Here is a 12,866-nt window from a genome sequence, read left to right as displayed (position 1 = left end):
GCATTCTTAAGCAGAGTTGCACTTTTGTTCCACCTTAAAAGCTTTTAAAAATACTGATGGCTGGGCCTCACTTCCAAAGATCTTGATTTAATATATCTGAGATGAGACACAGACACTGGTATTTTATATAAAAGAGTCTAAGGTGAATGTGGGACTTCCCTGATAGCTCAATTGGTAAAGAATATGCCTGCAATGCAGGAAAGCCAGGTTTGATTCCTGGGTTGGAAAGTTCCCTTGGAGAAGGGATAGGCTACCCACTTCAGTATTCTTGGGCTTCCCTTGTGGTTCAGCTGGTAAAGAATCTGGCTGCAATGCAGGAGATGTTGGAGATTACGAGTGAAATGACATAAAACAAGACACACACAAGACAGACACACACTCCAGCCGGAGGAACAGAACTGGGCAAAAAACTAATTGCCGTTTATTATAAAAAGCCCCCTAGGCAGAATTCCAGACTGCAAGAATAAGCCTTTTCAGCACAGCGCAGGTGCATACATGTTATCATATAGCAAAAGGGAGTGAAATCCCTGTCTACTGCAGAGTCTGCACAAAGCCCTCATCTCCTTATCCCAAGAAGGGAATGCTCCCTCGTTTGCAAGGGACCATTAAACTCAAGGCTGTGTCCAGACTCTTTGGCAGAATGCCTCGTTTGCAAGGACGCTCAGCCCCAGCAGAGAGACCCATTAGCAGCACATCTCTGCTACCGTATTAACCCTTCAAGGAGACTTGGGTTTGATCCCTGGGTTGAGAAGATCCCCTGGAGAAGGAAGATAAAAGCTACGCACTCCAGTATTCTGGCCTGGAGAAATTCATGAACTGTATAGTCCATAGGGTCACAAAGAATCTGACATGACTGAGCGACTGTCACTTTATGGGGTAATATCAATAACCTCATATATGCAGATGACACCAGCCTTATGGAAGAAAGTGAAGAGGAACTAAAAAGCTTCTTGATGAAAGTGAAAGAGGAGAGTGAAAAAGTTGGCTTAAAGCTCAACATCAGAAAACTAAGATCATGGCATCTGGTCCCATCACTTCATGGGAAATAGATGGGGAAACAGTAGAAACAGTGTCAGACTTTATTTATTTGGGCTCCAAAATCACTGCAGATAATGATTGCAGCCATGAAATTAAAAGATGCTAACTCCTTGGAAGAAAAGTTATGACCAACCTAGATAGCATATTAAAAAGCAGAGACATTACTTTGCCAACAAAGGTCTGTCTAGTCAAGGCTATATTTTTTCCAGTGGTCATGTATGGATGTGAGAGTGGGACTGTGAAGAAAGCTGAGCGCCAAAGAACTGATGCTTTTGAACTGTGGTGTTGGAGAAGACCCTTGAGAGTCCCTTGAACTGCAAGGAGATCCAACCAGTCCATTCTGAAGGAGATCAGCCCTGAGATTTCTTTGGAGGGAATGATGCTAAAGCTGAAACTCCAGTACTTTGGCTCCAGTACTTCACTTCCTCATGTGAAGAGTTGACTCACTGGAAAAGACCCTGATGCTGGGAGGAACTGGGGGCAGGAGGAGAAGGGGACGACCGAGGATGAGATGGCTGGATGGCATCACCAACCTGATGGACATGAGTCTGAGTGAACTCCGGGAGTTGGTGATGGACAGGGAGGCCTGGTGTGCTGCAGTTCATGGGGTCGCAAAGAGTCAGACATGACTGAGTGACTGAACTGAACTGAACTGAAGGTGAATGTATTATTCAACTAGGAATGAAAACTTGTAAGAACCCTTGGCAAAATAACTGAAAAAGTTCAATGTGTTTTGTTCCCCCTATCTTTTCATTCTCTCCTTTCTAAGCATGTGGCAATCTGCCTCCTGGGGTCTCAGAGTGCCAAGGGCTCCTGACTCCATTCTTTCTATGTTTGGCCACTTTCCTCTTGGAGGCTTTCTCATGTCATGGACTTGCCTCTCTGCTCTTGTAAATGGCAGGAACTGCTTGCTGAACCAAGTTTTCTAAGAGGTGAATAGATAATTGGGATTTAACATGATGAGTAGCATTATAGAATATTTTTCTCTTCACCCTAAAGTGAAAAGCCTGTATCAAAATTGAGTAAGTTAGAGACAAAAATGATTATCTAGTGCTCCTCTATTCTTACATCATAACTGGCTTCTTCTCTGTCTGTTCAAAAATCTATCTCTGAAAGCTGGGAGTGAATGGGCTTATTTTTCCCAGAGGCCTCCATTGCTTCTACTGATACTAATAGCTGTGAAATAGCAGACATGTTTCCTGTGCAGTTGGAGCTTCTGTAGTTGGATTTATTAGGAAGGCATATAAAAATAACAACAACAACAATGAAACAATTCAACTATGATTTGGAAAAATACTGAATGAAAATACACTTATTGTCCACATAAATGTTTTCCCTTTTGTCAAAGAAAGCCAGAAAATGTTTACAATGTGTAGGGCATTGAATGAATTTTCAAAGTATGTGCCACTAGATAAAAGGCTTATTTTTGGAGACCTTAAAGACTGATATTTTAGGTATTGTTTTATTCTGATCACACTTGAGTACCTAACAAATTATCTTAGAATTCCATAGTGGATCTCTGTTAAGAATCAGTGCTATTGAAGCATCTAAGAGAAAATAAAACCTGTGGGGAGGGTGTTTGCTCTTTGTTTTTAAGCAAATAGAGATAATTTTGGCAAAGACTTGGTAGTCTAAGGATGAAAATGCGATAAGTAAGTGTGTGTCTATGGTTCTGGGGGGAGATACTGGCTTCGTAAAGTATCAATTATTTCAACATTAAACTCATAAGAGATAATTATAATATTGACATTGTAAGAGATACTGTTAATGAAATAGTCATTTAACTAGGAAAATTAAAACCTGGCAAAACATAACTACAAAGAATAGATGCTAAAAGAAATAAACAGATACTCTACAGTTGAATGAAAGATACAAAGACCTGGGAATGCAAAGGCTTGGCATAAGCTGGCTGTATGACCTTTAGCAAAATGACTTCTCTATACTCTATTTCGTTAAACGTGGCACTGGAAAAAATAATGTGTTAAAAATTTAAAGGTCTCTCAAGAAATTTAACAAAATATAAAAAATACTTTGAAGAGCATAAGAAATTTTACAGCTTTTTTGTTAAACAGAAACTCAAATCTAAAACTATAATACATGTAGAAAACTTTTATTTAGTCTAATCCATAATCAGAGATCACAGCTTTTATCTCTTTTTATAATTAAACAAAAAAAATTAAAAACAACCAAAGGATTTCAACTCAAGATTAGGAAAAGACAACAAATATAGTAAGATGTAAAGAAATAATCTAGAAGAACTCATGAAATAGAATTTTAAATACAGTGCAGCAACACAATAGCTCTCTCTCTCCCTAGTGGAATTTGTGGATAGAAAAATGGATTCTTTTAGGAATATCATACAGGAAAATCCATGAAAATTTTGATCAAAGAGTAAAGGAAAAACCTTAATACTGGGAAGGAGAAAAGAGATATGACCCTAGATATATAATAGAATAACACAACAAAAGTTAACAAATAAGTGTAAAATAAAAAAAAATGGAAACAAATAAGTGCAATAACACATATTACAATTTATAAGACCTGGCCAAAACAATGCTACAAGGGTAACCAGTAGCTTTGATACCTATGGTAAGTCTCTTCCTGAAATAAAGAAGGGAAATACAGACAAATAGCTTCAAAGAATATGCTCACAGTTAGAAAGCATGCTAAATTATACAAAAATGAATCATGTTCAGCTTTTCACACACACACACACACACACACACACACACACACACACACACACACACACACACCCCTCCTGGGGCCTACAGTGCTGATTCCCTGACAAGTGCTCTGATCCTGTGGACTTCAGAAATAAATTCTGTAGTTGCATAGCTTTGATGGTTCACTGACTCTACTACTCATCAGAAGTGCTGCTTTGAAGGAAATCTCAGAAATCATAATCACAGAAGTAGGAAATAAGATTTCAGTCTTCTGGTACCCTATGTAAGAAGGCTTAAGTTATGGAATTAATGTATTAATGGATAATGTGAATTTATTAACACTGTCAGTTTTCTTCATCTCACATGTGCAACCCTCGTGAATACCATGATAAACTTTGTGTACTTCCAGAATCACAGATTGAAAGATGAAGGAAAACAAGTAACAGAAAATTGATACCATTGGTGAATAGTACTTTCTTATAAAAGAATGCCCTGAAATCTTGCTGAGAGGAAGAATCTGACAAATTAGTTTATTTGCTCTTTCTTTGCTACTGTTCAAAACTGGACTCACCCTTTGAAGTAGTTTCCATTCAGATGTCAGCAGCAGCAGAATCCTCAAACTGCCATTGCCTTTGGTCACAGTCACATTTAGTTTCAAGGACACAGGGTGAGTGATGTGAAAGACAATTCCCTGGGGCCTAAGCAGAGTTAGTATGAGAGTAAATGTTTAAGTTGTATGGGGTGTTCTATGTTGGTGTGTGTGTGTTAGTTGCTCAGTTAAATCTGACTCTTTGTGACCCCCTGGACTGCAGCTCACCAGTTTCCTCTGTCCATGGGATTCTCCAGCAAGAATACTGGAGTGGATTGCCATTCCCTTCTCCAGGGGGTCTTCCTGACCCAGGTATTGAACCCAGGTCTCCTGCATTGCAGGCAGATTCTTTACCATCTGAGCAACCAGGGAAGCAGCTCTGTGTGCTGGTGTGGAGTGCCAATCCTGAGTTAGAGTCATTCATGTTCTTCAGCAAATTTACTTCTAGTGTATTTTTAGTACATGGAACCCATTAAATTTCAAGGGTACAGAGAAGTGGCCCTTCATACAAGTTCTAAGAGTTGTACTTGTTTAATATATATGATTTTGAGTCACTGAAAATGTCCAGTTGGAATATCCAGGAATCAGCTCGGTAAACATACGGATCTGGAACTGAAAAGAATTAGGAGTTGTCCACATGCAAATGGTTATTGGACTAAACCATCTTTCTAGCCAGTCAGCTGTTTGAAATTCTCATTAGCAAGTTCACTGACCAGAGATTCTCACAGAGTGCGAGAAGTAGAAATTGAATGAGCCATGACAGCTTAATATCAAGGCTTTGTTTTATTGCTGACGAAAACATTTCTCTGTCATTATGAAAATGGCAACCTAGTAGAAGAGATAGGTATTCAGCACTGAAAAGGAGGGAAGTGAAATAAAGAGAGTTTGGAATATTTAGGGAAGTTCTTCCTGAAAGAGTAATATGAAAACTGGAACTTAAAAATTTAGTAGAAATTTATCTAGGTGAAGGGGAGGGGGGTGACAGAAGACATTCAACTAGAGTTATTCAAGGGATAGAAAAAAGACATGGATAGATTGTAACAGTTAGAGTGTAAGTAGGTTTTAAATTGAATATCTTGTGAGTTCTGGTAGGGATTTTAGAAACCATATTAAAGATGTTTGGAAGTTACCAAAGTATATTTGGGAATACATGATCAGATTTGAATTTTAAAAATTTATACTAAAACTTACGTATTGAAAAGGGGTAAGAGTTAAGAACTAAAAATGATTAGAATGTTACTGAAGTAGAGAGAATATCATGTTTTGGATAAAAGTGTTGCTAGAAGGGAGATAAGAGAATAGAGTGAGCAAATTGTTTATAAAGTAGAATTGATAATACAATGATTGGTTTAGAGGAAGATGTCAATATAGTGTCTGGCTTTTGGTGCAAGCTGTTCTGTGGATGGGGTTATCATCTACTAAGTAAGAGAGGAGAAGAAGGATAACCGATTTAGATGTGTTTGTGTAAGTGGAGATGCTTTTGAAACCTAAGTGAAGATGTCAGCAGGCATTTACACAAATGTTCTGGAGATGTAGAGAGAGAGGTCTTGACTAAAGACATAAATGTACTGATCATAAAAAAACTGGTTAAGAGGAAGATGTTCAAGATGATGCCTGGTCGACCCAGTCTCTGTTATGTTCATTGTACTATGTAGTCAGAAAAGTGCTGGAATATTTGTTATATTTTGTCTAGTTCTCATACATCTGGCTAATCCATCTAACTCTGATTTATTTAATATGTTTTGTGTTTGTTAATGGTACCCATAAAACATCTTTAAAATAGAGTATCACATGCTGATGCCTCTTACAAACACACTTAACAGTTTAACCTGATCATTTCTCTTTATTTTTACCTTGTCCTCCTGATTAGCACTGCTGCTGCTGCCGAGTCGCTTCAGTCGTGTCCGACTCTGTGCGACCCCACAGATGGCAGCCCACCAGGCTCCCCCATCCCTGGGATTCTCCAGGCAAGAACACTGGAGTTGGGTGCCACTTCCTTCTCCAATTGATTAGCACTAGCCATTATGTATTAGAAAGATAACCAAAATAATTAAAAGCCCAGTAGGAGTTAAAATGGGTTGATTTTAGTTTATAGAAAATTAGCATTATTTAAAATTTCATTTATTTGACAAGATAGGGAAAAACAATACTGAACTTGGAAGAAATAATAAGATATGCATTCATGAAACAATTAGATGACAGATTCAGCACTCAAAATCTAATGATTTGTTAAATGTCTTTTTTTTTTAATATGCTTAGGTCTCTTGGAAAATTCTTTTTGCTATTTCTCTGTTTCACAAAAGATAGTCATTTTGTATCTAATAAAGGGGAAAATCACATTGTTGTAAGACCCAGTGCTGTTATTATCTATTTTAAAATTACAGCCAAACTAGCTGAGAGATATTAAAAATAAATTATCAGCCTGCAATTACCACAGGTAGATATTGTGCTGTCACCAAAAAATAATGGGTGAATGGCAGATGAAATGCGCAGTTGATGAGGTGCTATTTGTAACCCAGAACATGGTTCCTGATAAATGGTAAACTGTATAATTAAGACAACAGAAATACGCACATTGAGAGATAGACTTGTTTAATATTCATCACATGAGGATAGATGTTGTTTAGTTTATCATTTCTTTACTAAAAAATTAAACTATTTCAGTTTTAAATAGCACTCATATCTTTTATTGATGGCAATGGAATATATGGTTCTGGATTCCACTTGTGAAAGCGGCTACAGGATTGTGTGCAGAAAGTATTGGTTAAGGCTTTAGGCTCAGCCCAATTTCTCTGACATCCTCACCACCGCAATTCTTACCCTCCCATCATGTGCATGATTTTCCCATTTTTAGATATCAGTTCTGCACCATGTAGGAGTAAACTTGGAAGTTTTTCAGCTTTTCTTTTTTTTTGACTCAAATTCTGATAGTATAATATCTCATTTTAGAAAAAGAAAATGGTTCCAGTTTTTAGCAAGCATTTAAACATTCTAGTTTACATATATTCCATTGTTATTAATTCAACAAACATCAATAACGCCAAGGCCCAACTACCTTTCCTATTCCAAGGGATTCACTGACAGGAGAGGAATACCAATATGTTAATAATATGAGCACTTACAAATAATAGGTGTAAAAAGGCAGGTGAGCAAAATGATTGAGGAGCAGAGAAAGCAGAATTTAGGAGATTATCTTCACAGAGGTGGTTGATAGTCATTGAGGGTTTTTTATCAGGGAGAGGTATTTTTATGTAGAGAATACAATGATATGGAGGTGCAAATCAGTGGTATGTGTGAGGTTTGCAAGTAGTTCAATAGGCCTAGTTGGCCAAGTTTGGGCAACTGACACAATATGAAGCTAGAGAGGTCATATGGGATAGACTATAAAAGCAGTCTTATAAGGTGGTAAAGAATTTGCCTGTAGTGTAGGAGACCAGTTTTCAATCCCTGAGTTGGGAAGATTCCCTGGAGAAGGGAATGGCTACCCAGTCCAGTATTCTTGCCTGGAGAATTTCATGGACAGAGGAGCCTGATGGGCTATGGTCCACAGGGTTGCAGAGTTGAACAGCTACCACTTTCTCTTCGACATGCAGAATGCAGCGAAGTCAATATTGCATATGTTATTTGATCATCAAAAATTAAGTTAATGTTTTGGGGAGATGTTTATGTGAGTTTTGAGGAGGCTTTGTCACATACAGTTAAATCAAAAAAGTCTTCTTTTTCCATTTAAATTAATCAAACTGTGTATGCATATATGTGTGTCTTTGTGTGAATGTGTATGTATGCAAGGAGATCCAACCAGTACATCCTAAAGGAAATCAATCCTGGGTGTTCATTGGAAGGACTAATGTTGAAGCTGAAGCTCCAATATGTTGGCCACCTGATGTGAAGAGCTGACTCATTTGAAAAGACCCTAATGTTGGGAAAGATTGAAGGCAGAAGGAGAAGGGGACGACAGAGGATGAGATGGTTAGATGGCATCACCAACTCAATGGACATGAGTTTGGGTAAACTCTGGGAGTTGGTGATGGACACGGAGGCCTGGTGTGCTGTGGTTCATGGGGTCGCAAAGAGTCGGAAACGAATGAATGACTGAACTGAACTGACTGATATCAGTTATGAAAGCCAAAATGAACTACATATCCATGTCTATTCATACTGCAACTTGAATGAAAGTATTCAAGGTAGAATTTTCTTTGAAAAGAAAATCTTGACAATTTCCATGACCTTAAAGTGCATTTTTTCCCCCTGTTTTCTCAACTTAACTCTGAAATAGCTCTTTGCTATGGTGATTGTTTTATAAGCAGTTCAGTATTGCCCATTTACTGCCACACAATCAATTGTTCCATGAATAACAAGAGAAGAAGGAAATTCCTCTTAATTTACATAAATACTACCTAATACTTACTAATATCTGATATTCAGTTCAGTCCAATTCAGTTCAATCTCTCAGTCTTTGCAACCCCATGAATTGCAGCATGGCAGGCCTCCCGATCCATCACCAACTCCCGGATTTCACCCAAACTCACGTCCATCTAGTCAGTGATGCCATCCAGCCATCTCATCCTCTGTTGTCCCTTCTCCTCCTGCCCCCAATCCCTTCCAGCATCAGTCTTTTCCAATGAGTCAGCTCTTCGCAAGAGGTGGCCAAAGTATTGGAGTTTCAGCCTCAGCATCAGTCCTTCCAATGAACACCCAGAACTGATCTCTTTTAGGATGGACTGGTTGGATCTCCTTGCAGTCCAAGGGACTCTCGAGAGTCTTCTCCAACACCACAGTTCAAAAGCATCAATTCTTCAATGCTCAGCTTTCTTCACAGTCCAACTCTCACATCCATACATGACCACTGGAAAAACCATAGCCTTGACTAGACAGACATTTGTTGGCAAAGTAATGTCTCTGCTTTTGAATGTGCTATCTAGGTTGGTCATAACTTTCCTTCCAAGGAGTAAGCATCTTTTAATTTCATGGCTGCAATCACCATCTGCAGTGATTTTCGAGCCCCCAAAAATAAAGTCTGACACTGTTTCCACAGTTTCCCCATCTATTTCCCATGAAGTGATGGGACCAGATGCCATGATCTTCATTTTCTGAATGTTGAGCTTTAAGGCAACTTTCTCACTCTCCTCTTCCACTTTCATCAACAGGCTTTTTAGTTCTTCTTCACTTTCTGCCATAAAGGTGGTGTCATCTGCATATTTGAAGTTATTGATATTTCTCCTGGCAATCTTGATTCCAGCTTGTGCTTCTTCCAGCTCAGCGTTTCTCATGATGTACTCTGCGTATAAGTTAAATATGCAGGGTGGCAATATACAGCCTTGACGTACTCCTTTTCCTATTAGTATACAACTATTATCTTCTTTTTTAAAAAAGCAAACTAAATTGAACTAAATCTCCAGAAGATGTTGCTTGTTTACTTCTTTCAAAATGGTTCTGAGGATGAAGAGTTTATATCTAGTCACATATTTCTAGAAATATTGTACCATTTCATCACCAGGAAAATCCATTAACAATTCTTGGAAAATAAAAAAAGAATCTAGGTAATAAGCTCCAATACTCTGACCACCTGATGTAAAGAGTTGACTCATTGGAAAAGACCCTGATGTTGGGAAAGATTGAGGGCAAGAGAAGAAGCGGGCAACCGAGGATGAGATGGTTGGATGATACCATGATTCAATGAACATGATTCTGAGCAAACACCAGGAGACAGTGAAGGACAGGGAAGCCTGGCGTGCTTCAGTCCATGGGGTCACAAAGAGTTGCACATAACTTAGTGATTGAACAACAATAACAATAAAATAAAGTCTAACATTTTCTTTTCCTGTGTGCTTAGCCTAGTTTCACTCACATTGGACCTTTCAAGCCAAAGTTCCTCTGTGAAAGAAACAGCTAACCTGACACCATAGCTGAGACCATGCGCAGAAGCTACAAGCACAACAGAGCAACTCAAGTTGGTGGTGATGGGATGGGCTGTGTGCAGAGTCGCGGCACCCGGCACAGTGATCTGGAGCATGAACAGCACAGCTGCCTGGGCTCAGCGAGAACCCCCACACTCCCGCTGATGAGATCCTTATAAAGCAGCCCTGACCATGGCCTGTTGGGAGAATGTGTGCTGTGTGTGCTCTAGAGTGTGAGCTTGCACCTCTTGACTCTCTGATTAGAGATTAAATCTGTCCTTTGCTTCTGAACCCAACTCAGTCTCCTTTTATAGATATAAGTAACACCAGGGAGAAAGATACTTGTTGCAGACCGACTTGGGAGGGTTGGCAACAATTTCATATCATAAAAAAGAAATCAAGGGCTTCCCTAGTGGCTCAGTGGTAAAGAGTCTGCCTGCCAGTGCAGGAGATGCCGGTTTGGCCCCTGGGTCAGGAAGATCCCCTGGAGAAGGAAATGGTAGTCCACTCTGCTGCTGCTGCTAAGTCACTTCAGTCGTGTCCGACTCTGTGCGACCCCATAGACGGCAGCCCACCAGGTTCTGCCATCCCTGGGATTCTCCAGGCAAGAACCCTGGAGTGGGTTGCCATTTCCTTCTCTAATGCATGAAAGTGAAAAGTGAAAGTGAAGTTGCTCAGTCGTGTCCGACTCTTCACGACCCCGTGGACTGCAGCCCACCAGGCTCCTCTGTCCATGGGATTTTCCAGGCAAGAGTACTGGAGTGGGGTGCCATTGCCTTCTCCACTCTAGTATTCTTTATTCTTGCCTGGGAAATTCCATGAACAGAAGAGCCAGGAGGCTTAGAGTCCGGATAGCAAAAGAGTGGGGCACTGTGACTAAACAACAACAACATAGATATCTTGTTTTTTTATATGTACCACTTTATTATAACATCTATAAAGGAGCATTACATCATTAATATGTTAAGACTTTGCACTTTAGATTACTGTGGGAATAATTTTGTAATCAGTTTAGAAATTTGGTCTCTTTAGAACATTTTAGCTTTTATAAACCAACCTTAGTTTTAAAATTCAGGAAGTGAATATATGTATATCAATATATTTCAAAAAATTATACAAGTAAAGACAGATAATAATGTATGCTATTTTTAAGCCAAAAGTGTTTTTTCTTTCATTTTTAGTTATATCAAGTGTTAATTATTCTTTTGAATATATGCAAGATTATACAGAGAAAATTCAAATCATAACATTAAACATAAAAACCTGCTGGTTTTTGAATACATGAACATATCTTTTTCAATATACTAGTTTCATTATTTCTTGTGTGACCACATAAGAAAAAAACTGGCTTTTTCTTTTAAGTGATACAATATTAAGTTTCCAGTTTTCTAGGATCTTACCAAACTTAGATTCCTCTGGCTTCTTGTTTAAATTCTAAGTTGAAAAATGAAATATTTTCATAAAGATTTTTTTCAGTGTACTTGGTATGCTTTTGAAGTCCTCTCCAGGTCTGCAGACTACTAGTTATAACACAGCAGTTGTTTGCATTTATCTTTAACAGGTAACAGCAGGTTGGCAAGAGCTTTGAGGAAAAGAAGAAAAAAAGAACTTTTATATTTAAATAGCCAAAGAAAACAATAAAATGCACTAAGTAATTCTGTAGTGTAGATCTTGACATCAAAAGATAGCTCTTTCTCTTTCTTTTGTTTCCATAAATATTCTTGAGATGTGGGGAATAAAAGAATCTAATCTTTCTCTTTTCAGCCTTTATTCTCTCCCTCAAATCTTTTTTTGTGACATCAAATGGTCTTTTAAGTGGGGTCCATAGTTATGTGTTGAAGAAACAGTCCAATTTATGGCATGAATTCCACAAAGAATAATTTTATTTTCAATTATTTCTCATATAGATGCCATATTTGAGAATAAATAAACCTCCTGTGTATTATGGTTTTGAAGAACTGTTCCCCTGGGAAGCAAGTAATTATAGAAGTGAGTAATCTTTTGTGTTTCTAGATAAGTTTAAGAGAAGCCACTAAAGTATTTCGGAGTAGATGGTAACTGCAGCCATGAAATTAAAAGACGCTTACTCCTTGGAAGAAAAGTTATGACCAACCTAGATAGCGTATTCAAAAGCAGAAACATTACTTTGCCAACTAAGTTCTGTCTAGTCAAAGCTATGGTTTTTCCTGTAGTCATGTATGGATGTGAGAGTTGGACTGTGAAGAAGGCTGAGCGCCGAAGAATTGATGAATTTGGACTGTGGTTTTGGAGAAGACTCTCGAGAGTCCCTTGGACTGCAAGGAGATCCAACCAGTCCATTCTGAAGGAGATCAGCCCTGGGATTTCTTTGGAAGGGATGATGCTAAAGCTGAAGCTCCAGTACTTTGGACACCTCATGCGAGGAGTTGACTCATTGGAAAAGACTCTGATGCTGGCAGAGATTGGGGGCAGGAGGAGAAGGGGACGAGAAAGGATGAGATGGCTGGATGGCATCACGGACTCGATGGACGTGAGTCTGAGTGAACTCCGGGAGATGGTGATGGCCAGGGAGGCCTGGTGTACTGTGATTCATGGGGTCGCAAAGAGTCGGACGCAACTGAGCGACTGAACTGAACTGAACTGAAACAGGAAATGTACTTTCATATCTACAAATTTGGTTTATCTCCTCCAAAACCA

The sequence above is a fragment of the Budorcas taxicolor genome, chromosome 1, assembly GCF_023091745.1.
Source record: "Budorcas taxicolor isolate Tak-1 chromosome 1, Takin1.1, whole genome shotgun sequence".
NCBI classification, from domain to species: Eukaryota; Metazoa; Chordata; class Mammalia; order Artiodactyla; family Bovidae; genus Budorcas; species Budorcas taxicolor.
The sequence above is the reverse complement of the archived record's forward strand: the minus strand, read 5'-3'. Positions refer to the sequence as shown.